The sequence below is a fragment of the Pinus tabuliformis genome, chromosome 3_1 (assembly GCF_031772625.1).
Source record: "Pinus tabuliformis cultivar Carrire ecotype Pingquan chromosome 3_1, CPIR1, whole genome shotgun sequence".
Lineage (NCBI taxonomy): Eukaryota > Viridiplantae > Streptophyta > Pinopsida > Pinales > Pinaceae > Pinus > Pinus tabuliformis.
The window spans coordinates 24,805,190-24,823,723 of NC_142301.1; positions in this window are offsets into that span (position 1 = coordinate 24,805,190).

Sequence of the window (18,534 nt, forward strand, 5' to 3'; positions counted from 1 at the left end):
ACCTCGAACATAATGAAGTATTCTTTTGGCTGCTTTCCAATGACTTTCACGGGGGTTTTGCATAAAACGAGCAACAAGGCCAACAACAAAGGAAATATCAGGACGAGTGTGGGTTAAATACAAGAGTTTTCCTACAAGTTGACGGTATAAGGTAGCATCAACTTCAGGAGAAGTACAAGAGACTGAAAGTTTGACTCCAGACTGAAAGGGAGAAGGGGCTGGCTTACAGTCTTCCATGTGAAAATGACGAAGAATATCACAAGCATACTTGGACTGGGAAAGGGAAATACCCTCCTTGGATTGCAAGACTTGAAGACCGAGAAAATAGTGTAAGTGTCCTAAGTCTGTCATTTCAAATTTCCTTTTGAGGCTAGACTTCACATGGTTTATAAGGTTGGGATCACTACCAGTAAGGATAAGATCATCAACATAAAGAACAAGGATGATAAGAGAGTTGCCCACTTTCTTGGTGTAGACAGTATTGTCAGAATGACACCTAGAAAAGCCAGATTCTAAAAGAAAGCTATCCATTTTGGCATACCAAGCCCGAGGAGCTTGCTTGAGACCATAAAGGGATTTCTTAAGTCGACAGACAAGGCTGGAGTCTGTTTGTATGAAGCCAATGGGTTGTTCCATATAGATTTCTTCCTGCAAGTCCCCATGCAAGAAGGCAGATTTAACATCCATCTGATGGACTTCCCATTTTAAAGAGGCAGCAAGGGAAAGAACAAGGCGGATAGAGTTCATTTTGGCAACAGGGGAGAAGGTTTCAGTGTAGTCAATGCCTTCAACCTGTGAAAAAACCTTAGCAACAAGACGAGCTTTATGTTTATCAACTTTCCCATCTGGTCCATACTTGGTTCTGTAAACCCATTTACATCTAACAAGTTTGCGTCCCTTTGGTAGAGGAAAAAGATCCCATGTATCATTTGTCATCAATGAATGATATTCTTCATTCATAGCTGCTTCCCAATGTGGATGGCCTGAAGCTTCTGCAAAAGTGTCAGGATCATGATTTACTGGAGCTTGAGCCAGTAAAGAAGAGGCTCTTTCAAACTGAGAACGTGTACGTCGCTGATCTGTAGGATCACCGGCAAGATCACCTGCTGCATCCCGAGTAGCACGGACCCATCTTGGAAGTTGAGGATCCTGAGAAGGTGGGGGAGGATTATCATCCTCACTTTCATCATCTGAAGAAGAAATGTTTTCAAAAGTAGAAGAGATAGGAAGAGGTGGCACATCCACCGGACTAGGCTCGCAGGCCGATTTATTTTCATCAAATTTTACATCTCTTCTAATGATAACATTTTTGGACTTAAATGGAATAAGTCTATAACCTTTTACATCTTCAGAATATCCAACAAAAGTACATTTCTCACTCTTAGGTTCTAAAGCTTTATGCTTTTCATCTGGAATATGGGCCCATGCTTCACTTCCAAAAACACGAAAGTGACTTACATCTGGTTTAATGGAACTCCAAGCTTCTTCTGGAGTGATATTTTGTAGAACCTTAGTAGGAGTGCGATTGATTATATAATTTGCACAATTAATTGCTTCGGCCCAAAAACTAAGACTGAGTCCTTTAGATTGCAGCATACAATTAGCCATTTCCTTTAAGGTGCGATTTTTCCTTTCAGCTACACCATTTTGTTGTGGAGTGTATGGAACAGTATGTTGCATTTGAATTCCATTTTCGGTGCAAAAGTTGATGAATGTGTTTTTAACATATTCTCCACCATTATCAGTTCTTAGCTTAAGAATTTGATGTCCAGATTGTTTTTCAACAAAGGCTTTGAAGGCCAAAAATGTGTTAAATACTTCGCTCTTGAGTTTTAAGAAGTATACCCAAGTGCGTCTGGAGAAATCATCAATGAAAGTTAAGAAATACTTGCAGCCAGAGAATGAAGCAACAGGAAGTGGACCACATAAATCACTGTGCACAAGCTGTAAAGGGGCTGAGGCGTGCCAAGAGGCACGTTTGTCAAAACTGTCCCGATGATGTTTTCCGAGTACACATCCGGAACAAACACCATCTCTGCAAGATACCATAGGAAGACCTGTCACCATATTTTCTTTACATAGATGCTGAAGGGAGCGATAGTTTAAGTGACCAAATCGCTCATGCCAAAGTTTGCTCACTTCATCATTATGAGCAACAAATACTGAGGGAAGATTTGATGACCCAAAGTTGTGAAACTTATACAACCTTGTGGAATCATCAGCAATACCAGTAGCTAGAATCTGTTTAGGATCTCTTAGATCCTTGATTACAACATCATGAGGTGAAAATTCAACAATTTTACCTTCACCTGAATGAGTTATCTGATATACAGATAGAAGGTTGCAGGATAAGGTTGGAACACATAATACATCATTAAACTGACCATTGTCTAGATGAACAGTTCCAGTCCCTACAACATTAAGAGATCTATCATCACCAACATATATATTTTTGGTGTTACAATCATTTAAAGAAGAAAACATGGCTTGGTTTTTGGCCATGTGATAAGAGGCTCCAGAATCAATGAGCCACTCATGAGAAGGAGAAGAAGAAGATACATTTAATGCATAACCAGACTGAGATGATTGACAACGACATGCAGAAAGTGCCATTCCGGAAGTTGAAGTTGAAGTATGCTCCACATGGATGTTATGTTTCTTCATTGCGACTTCCAAGGCTTCCATCTTCTTAAAGCATTTAGATTCTAAGTGGCCATCTCGATTACAAAAGTTACAATGTCTATCAGTCTTCTTCCATTTGTTTTTATTGGTCTTATCATTTTGCTGAAATGATCTTTCATTTTGAGGCTGAGGACCATTATTTTTAGGATATGACTTCTTAGGATTCTTTGAATTTGGTTGCTGCTGGGCGGCTAACGCTTTCGTGGAAGAGTTTCCAAGATTAAGAAGACCAAGGTGTAAGAGTTTTTCTTGTTCTCTTATTAAGGAATCACAAAAGGAGTCAAAGGAAGGGGCCTTGTAGTCTTTTCCTTGACAAATGAAAGCTTCCCTTGTAGAATGGAAAGTGGAAACAAATACAGAGTAGGCTGGTCCCAACTTAGTAAGGATGGAATAAATAAGGTTACCATCTTCTTTCTTAACTTTAACACCTTCCAAGAGATATCTAAGGGTCTTGAATTTGGACAAGAAATCTTCAATGCAAGAAAAATTATTAGGATCCAAAGTAAGCAACTCATTTTCAAGTTGATGGGCTCTAATTTCATTTTTAATCCCAAAAACTTTAGCGAGTTTTTCCAATGCTTCATGAGGAGTCTCAAGTTCTGCAATATGGAATCTAAGATCAGGAGAAATAGACATCCCTATCAAACCACGTGCTTGATCTTGTCTATTTTCCCATTTTGCAGCCTTGTCTTCATCTTTTGGTTTCTTCTCTTGGTCTGTGGCTATTCTGAAGAGACCTTTACTTCTAAGTAAATCTTCCATGTAGACTACCCATTGGAAGTAGTTAGTGCTGTCAAGAATGACTTGACATGGACTTTCCATTTAAAAAAAAAACTGAAGCTGAAGATGCTGAAAGTAAGTGTTCCAATGGATAGATCTCGAAAAAATAGGTGGTTTTAAAAAAAATGGCTCTGAAAAAGGCTTCCGGATGAAGAAGTTATGGCTTTTTGAAAAACATTTGTTGAAGTTGCCGGCAAAGTGCGCGAATGTGTGGGAATGAAAAAATCCGCCCCCACAAAATGGAGACTTGAACCCAAGACCTCTACTCTCTTAAAATAGCTTTGAACCAATTGATCTATACAAAAAATTTGAGAGAGAGAGAGAGAGAGGGGGGGGGGGGCCTTGGTTTGCGTGCTTGCCTTGAGAAAGCTCTTTTTCCCTACAAAACACAAAACACAAAACCCAACACGAATATGCAAAGAAAAACGAACCTTGCAGCTCGAAGTTAGCTTTAGCCAAAAAACTAGATATTTTTAAAAAAAATCTCAAAGTTAGCTTTAGCCGAAAAACTAAATATTTTTCTCAATGTTTCTGATTTTCCGAGATCACACTAAGGTGCAGGGAAAAGAGCATACACATGAGAAAAATCCTTCCTTTCTGTTTCTGATTTGCCCAGATCACACAGATTCGCAGGGCAAAGAGCATACGCAGAAATGAAAAGTATAGATCCGGTTAAAAAAAAGGCTAAATAAACCGAAACCGAAATAAGCAGAGAGAAAATAACAGTAAACTGCAAAAAACACTGTATACCTCCCGATCTGAAAAATGGCGCAGCTAGGGCTACCGGAAACCTTTTCGCGTGAAACAAAAGGGGTTCCTAAATGGAACAGATGCTCCGAACGCAACAGAGCAGTCCTCTCGGCCTGAAAGTAGTCAGAAACAACATATCTAGGAAACGACAGCCGCATGCAGTTCTACCGGCTTCAGATTTGGATCACCAACGGACGCAGCCCTCAAATAGCTCTGATACCATGTAGGAATTTACAGGGTAAGTTCCTCAGAAAGAATACCAAAAGGACACCGCTCACAACCAGATCACAGATCAATACACCAGTATTTTTGACGTGGTTAAAACCCTCAAAGAGGGAAACAGTCGACGGCCTGTCCCAACGTGGGTACTATAGGCAATTTATTAATCAAAGAATGAAAATTTACATAAGCTTCTCTCATGCACGGATTACCCGAACAATGACCCTCCATGCGCTTTAAATAGAACTCATGGACCAATCGGGTGTCAAGCCACGGATCAAGTGTCGGTAATACCGAGGTGAGAGTGAACCGTCGGATCACTACATATCGTGACCGTCGGATTGTAAGTTACAAAATGTACAACGGTAAAGAAAGACACTTTACCTAACTCTATACCTAACTCTATACTACACCAAGTTGAACTTAACTATATCCTATGTGTCAGAATATCCTAACATGCCTAGCTCTTTGAGTGTTTGCATGTTACAAGCATCACGGTCTGCTCACAATCAGTCTGGTACATCTGATCAATAGCCAGCTCCTCAACACCCTGCTATTACCCTCTCAGCCAAGTCACCCGGATCCACCCCCCAAGATCTCCTCCGTTTGTGGGTGCCTCTCTTATGTTCCCACCAGGAACTGTTCCTCTAGGTCTCAACCATCCAGGAGCTGTTCCGCCGGGACATTACCCTGTAGGCCATATACCTTTCTTGTTTCCTCCTCCAAGAATATTTTCTGTCCCTATCATGGCTTCACTGGTCCTCCCTAATATGACTTTGGGGATCCCAGTCTAGTACATTGATCCCCTTGCAAGCACTCCGCCTGGTTAGCTAAGACCATATCATGCTTTGACCCCGGTTCAACCGGTCCCTACGGCCCCTGCCACTGCTCTAGTTCCACCTCAACCTCAACAGGAATCCACACTTGTTGTGAAATCATCTGGATAGGGGGGAAAAGCCAAGAGGACATAACCTAAGGAAAAGTCTCCCCAAGCTCCTCTAGCCCCCAAATACCCAAAGCCATCACCTCCATGCGCTTTGTGTAAAGTTGTTGGGAATGCCACCAATAATTGTCCCGAACTCCCACATCTCAAACCTTTGGTTCATGAAACGTTCCATGAGTCAAATATCCCTGAGGTCCAAGTTACCTTACCAGGTCCAGCCAAGAAACTTAAAACGTTATGCATAAATAACCCTTGTGCCTTGTACGATCATCATGGTCACTATTCCCATTGTTTCCCTCCTTTCGACGAATTTCACGATTGCATTGAGGTGCTTCGCGAATACAAGACCACTCATAGTGGATCACCTACTCCTCTACCCGTGGATTCTAGTACCACTAGTAAACTAGAACAGGGGGACTCTGGTCCCACCATCGTGATCCCTCCCCCCGATGTTGAGATGAAGGACTCCACAGACCATATCCTTTACCTGTTGTCATCCTTGAGTTCCTTGCAGGAAAATCTTTCTGAGGTTTCTGTGCATGCTTCTATCAAACCTCTTTCGGTAGAATCCCAGGTCTCAACATCCGTAGATCTTCCATCTACTAGCTTGTCGTTTACCATTCCAGACGATGCGTATGTGAACCTTCTTTCTCAGGATGATGCACCAGGTACAACCGCCACATCATGTAGTCATTTGTCCTCCCATCCTCCCATATTCCATTCTGATGAGGACATCATGGAAGCCATGACTACCCTTGATTATCCTTGGGATGATATACATCGCCGTGCATACTTCCTTCTATATTTGGAGTCCACCACTCTAAATACATCCAGTATGCCCATAGCATACTGGGGGGCTATTGGCTTGATGGGCCCTGACCCAGATTCGATGTTAATTAGCCAAGCAAATCCCTACACTAATGGCCCTTTCAACATCAGTCTGGGGGTATGTAGGAACCAAGTTTCCACACCCTGAGATGGTTGTGATGTTGGTTTTATACCTTCAACTCTTTCCTCGTGCAGGTCGATAAGCCTTTTAGGGCTTATTGATATATTCTTCTTATTCGTCCTCTAAACCTCCGCGAAGGTCTACGACAGTCCTTCGTGCAACCCTAATAGGTGGTTCAGGCACTTACGCGCCTCTACTGTATAATTACCTGAATTATCTTAAGTGTTGGCCAACTTTAACATGCATTTATGATTATCTTCGCATAAACATATATCTCTACTTGCAGTCATATAACACAGGGAAACATATAGATTCACGCATCAGAATAACAATAAAACATAAACCCAGTGTTCAACATAACATAATCACATGCAATTAACAAAAGTAAAATACACAGGTAATTCCAGAATACTCCTCTTTATTATTGATTCAAATCTCCAGTACAGACTCTGACTACCCTGCGCACACAGCTACAGGGGTTTGCACACTCAGCTGTGGACTTCTACCCTAGGCCTCTGTGCACTCAGCTGCAGAGCCTTTTTCCTACGCTAAGACTCTCACTCTTAGCTTTCACAGACCCAAAAACTCACTTAGAGTATACCAAAAAATTCTCACTTAACTGCCTTAGACTCTTCTAAGACTCCCTTTTTATACAATCGCATGGTCTGCGGACCAAGGGCGGATCTCATCTAGCTGACACAAACTATCTTAAATAAGGGCGGAAATCCTTTTTCACTGCTTACATCTTCGCGCTCCGCGGCCACAAAATGTGGAGACTTTACATTCTTTACACAAAACCTGGGCTTTTAGCCCCAAAACTTGGGGATTTTAACCCCAAAATTGACCCCAGGGACCCGGTTCCCAATAGGGGCACATAGGCCCCTACTTATCCTTATTATCCTTTAGAGGATCTCATGCCAATTTGGGCCGAGATGCTTGAATCCATTTTTTCGAGCACTCAGAACACAATGGCACTCCACAAACTCCTCCTATTATGGGGCATCATTCCCACCTTTGCATACCAGATCATTCCTATCCATCACATATGCTTGCGAGCAATATCTAATGGCTAGGGGCATGATGGTTTTCCCTTGGCCAACCTCTCAATTGATTAACTTAAGTCTCTTCCTAGATCCCATCGGATCTAGCTATGGTCAATTACCCTCCCATTCCTTGGATAGTTTGTCCTACCGGCCTCTCCGGCGAGCCATATTCACATCACATATCATAAAATTCTGAAACCATATCTTCAAATATTCTACTTTATGTCCACATAGTCCCCATGTTTGACTTAGTGGGTGAGAATTATTCTAGACCTCCTCTAGTAGTTCATTCCCGTTTTCCTCATCCCATAATTATTCACTAGGAACCATCGTTCCAAGAAGCATTAACGCCATCTTTAGAAAAGTAAGGCCACTTGCCTGAAATCCACAGATCTTAATTCTAATGGTCAGTTTTTCCGCTACGATCTCCACAAGATTTAGGGCCTTCTCCTCTCAAATTGGAGGGAAAATGCCCGTTTATAAGAAAACCCACAATTTTTCTGTCGCACATTGCAAACAGATTGTAGCTCCATTTGACGGACCATCAAAACCGTTGGAAATCTCTAATCGAGTACTAGAATGGGTCTTTCTTAGTTTTTGAATATTTGACACTTCACCTAGAAGCCATTTTTCCAAGAAGGGTCACTTCGTCGCCTCTTAAAATCAAATTTATTTATAAAGCGACACTTGTACTTTGAGGTCCACCTTCTCTTAATACTTGTCGTCTTACGTGTCAATTTTTGTCATGAGTAACCATCATGTGCTCATGTCTTCATGGTCCCCACCGGGCCTATTATGTGTGGTAATGTCATTGAGTCACCCTTGTTCAGAGCATCCGCGATGAGTCATCTTTGCATCCACAGAGTCTGTTTCGCATTCCATTGTATCATGCCACAATATTCCATCCATATTTTCATACCATTCATCCGGTGTTGCCCATTTTGGCCTTCAGTCATACTGTCCACCATCCCCTTTGGAGTCGAGTTAGTCACTGTTAGGTCAACCATGAAATTTAAGCTTTGACAAGGGAAGCCGTCTGTTTGTCCCTCAGTCCCACGTTTTCTATTGTCCTTGGTGTCACTCGATCAGTCACATTACCATTTTCCATCGTGCCTTAGTTGAGGATTCTCATTGCCTCACCTATAACGGGCCCTATTCTATCGACATCAACTCATCTATTCGAGAAGAATGACATAGAAGGCGGTGTATATTGGTTCCAACTTCCTCTCTTGTTCGGTGCCTCGGATCAAGCAAAGGGACTCATCATTTCCCTTTGAATTGGTTGTTTCATGATCGTGATTCATACACTTGATGGTCCAGTGATGCAGCATATTGTACCAGTGATTCACGGGTGTGTGAGATGTTTCAAACCTCATGAGGGGGTGGCCCTTCAAGTAGCCCCCCACATGCCCAGATGCCTTCATATTATGTTACAACCTCAGATGCAGTTCCATAGATTTGATGGGTTCGGTTCCTGCCGATTATAGTGTTCATAGCATGCACGTCTCCTTGAGATGATCCATTCAGTTTTGCAGAGCCCTTCCCTGTTCAACAACACTTTTCGGTTGTTCCACCCTCCCTGCCACCCATTTTCTGAGGGAAGGGACATTATATCTCATGTACTAAGATGTTACTGTATCAAGTCCTGGCTCATGTTTTTTCCAGGTGCATTATGTATATGGGACACATTGTATTATTTTCTGGCTCAGTTATGCCAGCGTGTCATGTACCATTCAACATGTACTTCATTGCTCAATTTTATGTTTTTGGGCGCATCATTATTTTTTTACTAAGTTATCTCGGTGGGTATAGGTATGCCTCCCCCACCTCACTGAGATCTAGTACCACAACATAAAAGGAGACTTGCATTGGTCTCGCCCCCTCTGTCCCTATCCTCTTTCGCTTCAGCTCTATTGGTCTCTCTCTCTCTTTGACTCCACTTTGTTGTCTAGTGATTGTGTCTTTACAACATACTTCGGTCATACATTTTTCTCCTAACACTCGTACGTTGGGGGGAAATCTGTTATCACAAAAAAATGATCATCTATCCTTAATTTACCAGATGGATCGAAGTACACCATGTAAGGCGAGTTTTACCATAATAAAATTGCCTTCACTGCGAGAAATTACTGAATAAACCACATTTGTTAAGTAATTTATAATTAAACCCATGAAGAATAATTAAATAAATCACTATTTATTTAATTATATTTTAGGAATAATTAATTAAACCAATGTTTAATTAACATTCCATGTGATATTTGACCCAGTTATGAAAAATAAACAGATAATTTATTAATTATCTTATTTTTCTCTAGGAATAACCAATTTCTTGATATGATAAATAAATCATTTATTTAATTATTATTTCTAAATAAAAGTTTAAATACTTTTTTCCCTCCTAACCAAATATAATAAAATATTCCAAGTGGTTATTTTTAGAATGGGTTTAATAATATTTTATTATTGCTCGTTATTCGAAGATAACCTAATATTTTGTTATAAATAGGAGGGTTTTCCATTAATTATTCACTTTTGATCATTTTAATTGTTGCACTCACTGCTGTAACTCTAATTATTATCACTGTCGCACACCATTTTTCTTTTCCATTTGAGTTCCCATTGAGATCAAACATTTTATTTGCTGAGTTTACACATTGTAGAGGAGAGAGACTCTACAAAGCTGAAGACATTTGAGGATAGCCAAGAACCCATCCCATAGAGGGGGATTGGTAACATTTATTTATTCCCTTCACAAGTGTTGTTTAATAAAATATATTCTTTGTATATCTGGTTTCCATTGGATTATTGGAGTTACCCGCATTTATTACTATTTCATTTTGTTGTTTAACTATGATTGTGGCATAGATCAGGGCTTTGGTAGGTTTTGTTTCTATCATTTGTTGCAGATCTACAATGTTTAGCAGCAATTTATATTGTTGAGACTGTTTGTCATCCACAATCTTAGGTGATTTCTTTTCGTACACATAAGAGAAGAAAACACTATAACACCTCAAGGGGCCTATACATCTCTTAATTAAACATATTATATAGCTACTAAAAATATACTTAAACATGGACTATTAGAATTAAACAAACTTGGTCTAAGGTTTGTATAATGAACCTTACTATTAATTGTGATACATAGATGTTTGTCTAGTAAAATATACTATTAAATTTTATACATCATTATGGATTGAAGGGCACACTCATATCCTAACTCCATATAAACATATAAAGTATATGTATAATGCGTATCAACCTTTCAATATTTATTCTAAAACATAAATACTATTTTATTGTGTTAATTATTTGGTCGAGATCTTACCAAGTTGCTTTGAAAGTTTTCTCATTGCTTCCATCTAAATAATTAACATTAGAGGGAGTTCAAGAGATATGTGATAATTCAAATTAAAATAATTCTACATAAAAAATAATAAAGAGAAACTTTGCAAGTTGTTGTCAAAACTATGTTAACATATATCTAACACTGGGTGCTAGTTTAAGTTCAATTTGGTTTATTGTGATTTCAATTTTGAATGCAAATTTGTTGTGATTCCCTAATATGCATTTTACTTTATTAATCTGATGATCGCTATCGTGTCTTACACATGAAAATCTAACACTTTGATATCTCAATATTAATGACGATTCCTAATATAACCCATGATTGGTTGATAATCTCTATTGAAATAGCATGAATTACTATTTGTTGATGATCAATGCGAAAGATGCTTATGTAAATTATTTCCTTGCATTAATTTATGTTTACTATTGTGCATTGGTTTCCCTGCATTAATTTACCATTGTGCATTATTTTCCCTCTTTGAGGGTTTTTAATTCGGTAAACACAATGTCTCACTATTTGATGTTGCTGTAATCTTGATTTGTGTAAGTGATTTTGTCCAAAGCTTAACCTATGTGAATGTGCCTTGCTTTTCAAGCATGGTATCATAATGTAGGTGAAATCTTTGTTCTTGTTTTGATTAAGATCTTCAAAACCTTCGACAACTATGGATGAGTATTGTGCAAATTGATATTTGATTTTGTTTGTTGCATAATCATATTTATCATCATCTTGCATGAAAAAAATATCTCTATTTTTGCAACTTCTAAGTATCTAGGTCGATTGCATTCTTGCATAACCTCAAAATTGTTATTCCCTATAGCATACCAACCCTCTTTGTATCTTATTGAGGGTATGTCGTACCAATTTTTTTTTTCTCATTCAATTCATTTTTTTAAAAAATTGCCATCAGAGTTTTCTCGTTAAAAGATTTTTAGCAATATAAAATTTATTGGAATTCGAGTCATGATGGTTGAGATATGGTCATTTGAAAATTTTTGCCTTTGGTTCCATGTTAGCGCTATTGAGAAATTTCCACATGAGAGATGTTGTGGCACCCCCAATCCACGTGTCATCATGTGGGTGATGGCACGATAACACCAAGGCCATGTGGCCTACCATGTCATCCACTGGTACATTTATTTGCATGAGTGGTGTTTAAATAAAATTTTAATTTATAAATCCATGAAATTAATAATATTCTACCTTTATTAAACAATATTAAATCTCCCCTGCAAATAACACTCACATGTCGTCATAATCCACATGCTAAATTCCAAAGTGCAACTCCCATCGAGAATTTAGAATTTGTCCATAGTGCAACCCAAAATATTTTCCATTGTAGATGGGGTAAAATCCTTAACTTTTTGCAAAGATAACTCCAAACATTCTATAAATTAAATGGTTGGTAAACACATATAGGCGTTAATCCATGTTAAACATCAAACATTTACTTCGTGATATATCTCAGACTCCTAAGGTTAAATAAATCATAATTCATACAAAATTAACTAAATTTGAACTTTATTTTAAATTACTACTACTATTATTATTAATTATAAAAGCAATTGATATATGATTTAAACACATATATTTAAAATAACATGTAACAAGATTCTTAACCATGGAAATTCATCCCCACTTTACCATGGAGTTTTTTAACCTATAAATAAGCTTTGTTACAATACCATGGCTAATCAATACTACATGTCCAAATGACCATAACTCATTTTATATGACGCTTGTTCATATGACATTTTTTTAATTAACACAATTTAATTAAAAGGGCCAAAATAACATAACTACTTTGGAGATAAATCTCAACTTGACTAATAAAAATATTCTAGAATATTCCATTAGGGTTAAATTAAAATTGAGGAAGCCCTATTTCAATATAGACAGGCCTATCATAATAAGCCTATTTACCATGAGATATGACCTACCATAATTTAAGCAAAGCCTTTGCACCCAAATAGTTAAGATTTGTATATAATTAAGCATACTTACTAGGAGTTACTTCTCACCATTATTTATGCATTTTTTAGAACATAGATAAGCAAAAGTGAAGATTTACCAACCCACCAAAATTTATGCAAGCCCTCACACATGAATATAGAAGAGAATTATGTAAATTAATTTCTCCACTTCAGACATAAATTTATTCCTAGAATCTCTTGTAAACTCAAAGCAATATACATTCATGTTGAAATTTATTAAACTCAAACATAGATTTAGATATTTGCATGAATATTCATATATGCAATAATCATATAACAAAAATTTCATTATTAGAAAGCTAAAAACTTTTACTAAATTTGTTCAAGAAGAAAACAAACAATAAGCAACTGAACAAAGTAAAGACTTAGATGAAATTCCAAGTTGGAAACTAATTTATGAAGGAGCCTTTCCAACCCATGGCATAGGCACTACACCTCAACTTTTTATAGTTGACCACCCGTAGTTAGGCCATGATACCACAAGGGGAAAAATGATAATTCATTGGTAAATGGGCTAGGTGAAAACAACTTTATTTCACTCATATGATAAAGTCATGGATCTCCATTCCCAATTGAGCCCAAGCCTCTTTGTTATTTATATTCCTCTCAACTTGGTTAGCAAAGCTAATAAGAGAATCTCTTCACTTCTCTAGCCTCTAGGTGATTTCCCCCCACCTATTACTTATCATGCTCAACTAACACATATCAAGTCTCAACCATTCTACCCAACCAGAGTCGAAAACTTTTTTACCGGTGTTTAATAGGCATATTTTTTTTTATGGAGCCCAAAACACAACAACATTATTGAATCCATGGTTGACACTTTTTTGGGCATATTTGGGTACCCAATACATACTTTAATCACTAAAAATGCTTCAACCATCATTCCTCTCATGATTGGCAACATTCCACTCGCAATTTTCATTGCTCAAGCACCCATGTGTCTCTGCTCATTGTGGGTGTCTCTCCTTGTGTGTGAATGAATGAATTTTTGTGTATATAAATTTATCAAATCATTTTTCCTTCATGGGTCTCTACTTTATTCTATATTTTCCCATAATCATTGCATTTTGCTATTGTGCAATCCCACATTTGCCTCATTCTTCTAGGAAATTTGTGGTTCAAGCTCAAAGTCCAAGGAATGTATTTCTTTTCCCATTCCTTCTATTAAATTCTAAATAACTATTGTAGTTTTTACCTCAACTTCCATATTTATGAGCATGATTATTCCAACTACTCAATTATTAACAATCAATTGGTTCTTGGGAAAGAGGGAAAATGCCTAGATTTAAATTCAAATTTCATGGCAAGGTTGTGGTAAGAAAAATATTGTAATTCCCTCATCATTTTTCCATCTTGTGTTATAATACCCATATCAGTGCTCATATATTCCCAATGGGTTGTGTTATCATATTTTTTAATCAAGGATTTGTATGACATATACAACGTTCTTAGATTCATCTAGTTAATTTTTGTTACAATAACGACATGCTGATGATGGAACAACCAGTACAATGCGATCAACATAATCAATTAAAATTAATTACAAATCAATGTGAGGGTCAATATTGGAATATTACATTTCCACCTTGAAACACTTCTCATTTTGTTAAAAAAAGATTACATTTCTTGAGTCAATAATTTCTATATCAGGATTTGATAAGGTGGTAAAAAGTTGTTTTACCAAGATTTCTAACAAGATTCGAGTTTCTCTATGACTACTTTTCATATACCCTTTGCTTTTCACTTCAAGCAAACTTAGTGAATAAAAAAAATCTAGTGGTTTGGGGCTCATCTCAGGCCATTTTTTGCTAACCAAATACTAACATTTTTGGCTTCATTTTTTGGTTTTTAGATAAGAAATTGTGTTTTTCAAGGGTTGCTTTGTTGTTGGTAATATATGTTTCTAGATTTGTGGTTATCTAGGTGTATTTCTTGGCCTTTGCTTCTCTATTTCATGGTGGCTCTTCTAGTATTTCACCTCTATATTGGTGTGATTTTTTCTTAATAGGTTGATATTCAAGAAATTGCCTATCAAACTACTTTACATGGCTTCAATGTTTATCTTAGTACAAATATCCAAAGTTGCGTACATGTTGGCACACTAATTTAAGAATACCAAGGGTACTTACCATGGTATGAGCCCACAATATTGAGCGCAGTAACAATTACTTGATCCCGTCCAAGATTACCACCGACACTAGTGTAGTTTTGACTCATGGTATTGGCTAAGGCTCTAACTATATAAGGAGGTAAAGATAAAAGTGGTGAGTGTGCATGTGAAAGGGTTTTTGATGAATACTTCAGTTTGAAGTATATTTTCATTATAAGGGCCATAGTTGACACATAGATATTAAATAATTATGCACCGATGAATACAATTATGGATCAGGACCATGAGACTTGAAATGAATTTCCATTATATGATCTGCTCATGGATTGACTAGATCTAAGTATTGACGCATGTTTTTATCTCTGAATATTATGATCTGGATCTTCCTAAAGTTCTGAAGAGCTGCACAATATTAGGTCAAAATATATAGATTTGTACACAGGTTGGTCTCGGTTAAGCTGCGTATACACGCAAGTTCGTTTCTTCAAGGTCGCGTACATAAAGGAAGGGTTTCTGTTCATAAATAATTGATCAACCTGATCAACGCTGTTGTATCTCTGTTGTCCGTCAATGATGTCCTCATGTTGATATGGGTTGAGTGATAATGTCTAAAGTATAACTGATTGAATGATGAATTTTAATTTTCTTACATGTTGATTGGTTGAAAAGATTATTAATGTTGTTCACTGTATGAAGGTTCTGTAAGCTAACATAATATTTCAGAATAACTCTGGTCAATTCCGTGTCTGATTCAAAATTACAAGCTTTTAGTATATTGGGATCTGTACGTAGGTTTCTCTACAGAAAAGAGTGTATACACACTGGTTGCCTTAAGTGAAGTAGCGTATACATGTTGGCATATGAATGATCAAGGTTGCAATTGATTCTGTGTGTGGATGCAATGTTCTGTGTTCTCAGGTAGCTTATAGGGATGAGACCAAGAGGTAAAATTAGGAGGATTCGACCTCATCTATGCAAAACCATCTCTAGCTCGCTACTATGGAAGCTTCTATATCACGAAGCTTCTCATCCTCTTTGGGAAAACTTCCTTTTTGAGACCATCGCGGGTATGAGAGAGAAAAAAGCGATGCCATCGCTGGCTTAACAAGGTGCAACAAGTGATCATCACAGTTTTGAGCTTCATAAGGGTGATGATTCTCATTTTAGGGTTTCATGAGCTATTTCTTTAGGGAAAGCTCTAGATATTTTCCAGGCAAAGTTAAAGGAGGGATCTGAGCTGTACATATTGATGAGCATATTGTATAATGATCATGTTTCGAGAAATTCAGGGTATGTCACAAGGAAGTGTAGGAGGCGTGACAATATACTGTGTAACTGTCCTTCAAAAGAAGCTTGATTCCTTGAAAGAAGATATCCCAAGATGAGCGATCAAGAAGGAACAACATCTATCAGACCACCACCCTTGAACGAAAATAATTTAATATATTGGAAGACAAGAACCAGATCCTACCTTCAGTCCCTTGGAGAAAATGTTTGCGAAATTTTGGAAGGAGGTTAATAATATCCAGCCGCAGTTCCCACAGATGCAACAAAAAGAAGACGTATGAAACCAATGCCATAACTGTCAATGCATTATTGGGAAGTCTAACAAAATCAGAATTTGTCAAAGTTATGAAGTTAAACACAACAAAAGAAATATGGGACAAAATAATTCAAAGCTATGAAGGTGATACCAAGGTAAGAGGTGCTAAACTCCAAACTCTTAGAATTCAATATTAAACAATCATAATGCATATTGATGAAATTATTGCTAGTTTCTTTCTACGTATAGATGAGATTATAAATCACATGAAAAATCTAGGTGAAGAAATAAATGACACCACTTTAGTAGAGAAAATCTCAAGATCTCTAACTCCTAAATTCGAGTCAAAAGGGTCTGCCATTGAAGATAAGTAGGATCTACAGATTCTTACTGTTGTTCAACTTCACGAGATCTTGACTGCTTTTGAAATGAGGAAAGGAGGCCCCTCAGAAGTTAGAGAATCCGCATATAAAGCATCTGCAAAAGGAAAAGAAAAGGAAGAACACAAGGAATCATGATATATATCAGAAGAAGATGAGGTGAGATTTGTAAATAAACTTCAACTGGGCACCAAAAGGTTCAGAGGTAAGCTTCCCTTCAAATGTTTTTCTTATGGTAGAGTTGGTCATTATGCTGCTAAATGTCCTCATAAAGACAACCATGGCAAAGGGAAGGATACTACAATAGGAGATAGTTTGACAATAGAAGAAGTTATTATACTCATGAAGATAGTGATGGCTTGTCAAATAGCGAAGAAGGAGAATCTGATCAATAACATAAATTACTCATGGATTTTGAAGAAAATACTAATGAGTCTAATCATAAATTTGTGGACACTTTAGAGGAAAAAGATTTATTTGAAGAAATTACTCAACTCAAATTTTTTTTGGAAGAAAACAAAGTAGCATAGATACATTGAAGCACCAACTCATAGAAAAGGACAAACATAATGAGAAGTTAGAATGTGAAGTAGTAATTCTAAGAAAGGAACTTGAGAAAATAAAAACTTTGAATCTTAGATTTGCTAAAGGATCTGAAACCTTAGATGAAATTATAAAGATACAACACTCTCCTCTTATGAAGATATGTCTTGGATACATTGGAGGAACATCTCAAACAAAAAAGTCTTTAGCCACCACCGGAAGCTATCTAAATGCAACAAAACCAGTAAGCAAAGCTTCAATCCTAAGCAAAACAATAAAGGCATTCCACAGGTAAATCATGTTCACTCTAATCCAAGGATGAACAAAAACAGAAACACCAGTCAAAAGGTAAACAACACTGGAAGATTCTATGATCACATAAATTTCTTCTTTAATGGACAATGTTTCTCATGTCATAATTTTAGTCATAAGGCTGCTCAATGTGTTGCATACAAAACCATCATGACTAGAGAAGCAAGAAAATAAAGGAATGATATAGGAGTCAATAAGAACACTTATAATAACTTCTCACTTCTTAAAGATGAAATTGAATGCATTTGCAATAATTTTGGACATGAAGAATCTAAATGCAGGAGAAAATTACAACCAACATCTCAAAAAGAGAAAATATCAACAAATTCTAACATGAGGGGATTTTTGAGGTCTAAAATGGGCCTCCTAAGGAAATTATAAAATAATAGCAAAAATAATAAAATAAGATTAGATTACATCATCAAATTTTAGAGGGAAAAAAGACAACTATTTTTTCGACTTATCTCCGTATGGGTTTAGTCAAATTTTGAGTGGAAACACTCATTGGATGAAAATTTTTATTCCTCATCCAAGGAGTACCCATGTTGCATAATTTTGATGGACCATGCTACAAGAAAAAACAGAAATACATGAAAAACGTGATTGCAATCACGTTTTGTTTCATGTATTTCTCATTTTTCGTGTAGTAGGGTCCATTGAAAGTATGCAACATGGGTACTCCTTGGATCAGGAATTAAATTTTGCATCCAACAAGTACTCCCACTCGAAATTTGAGTAAAAACTTAAGGAGATAAGTTGAAAATACGATTTGAAAAAGTAGTTTTATTACTTTTTAATCTTTGTACTTTTTTACTCCAAAAATGGTGAGTCATCCCTCATGGTTGAAATCATCATCTTGAATCCTATTGGTTCTTATAAATTTTATTTTGGTTGTACATTTTTCTTAGGAGGCCCATTTTAGACCTCAAAAATC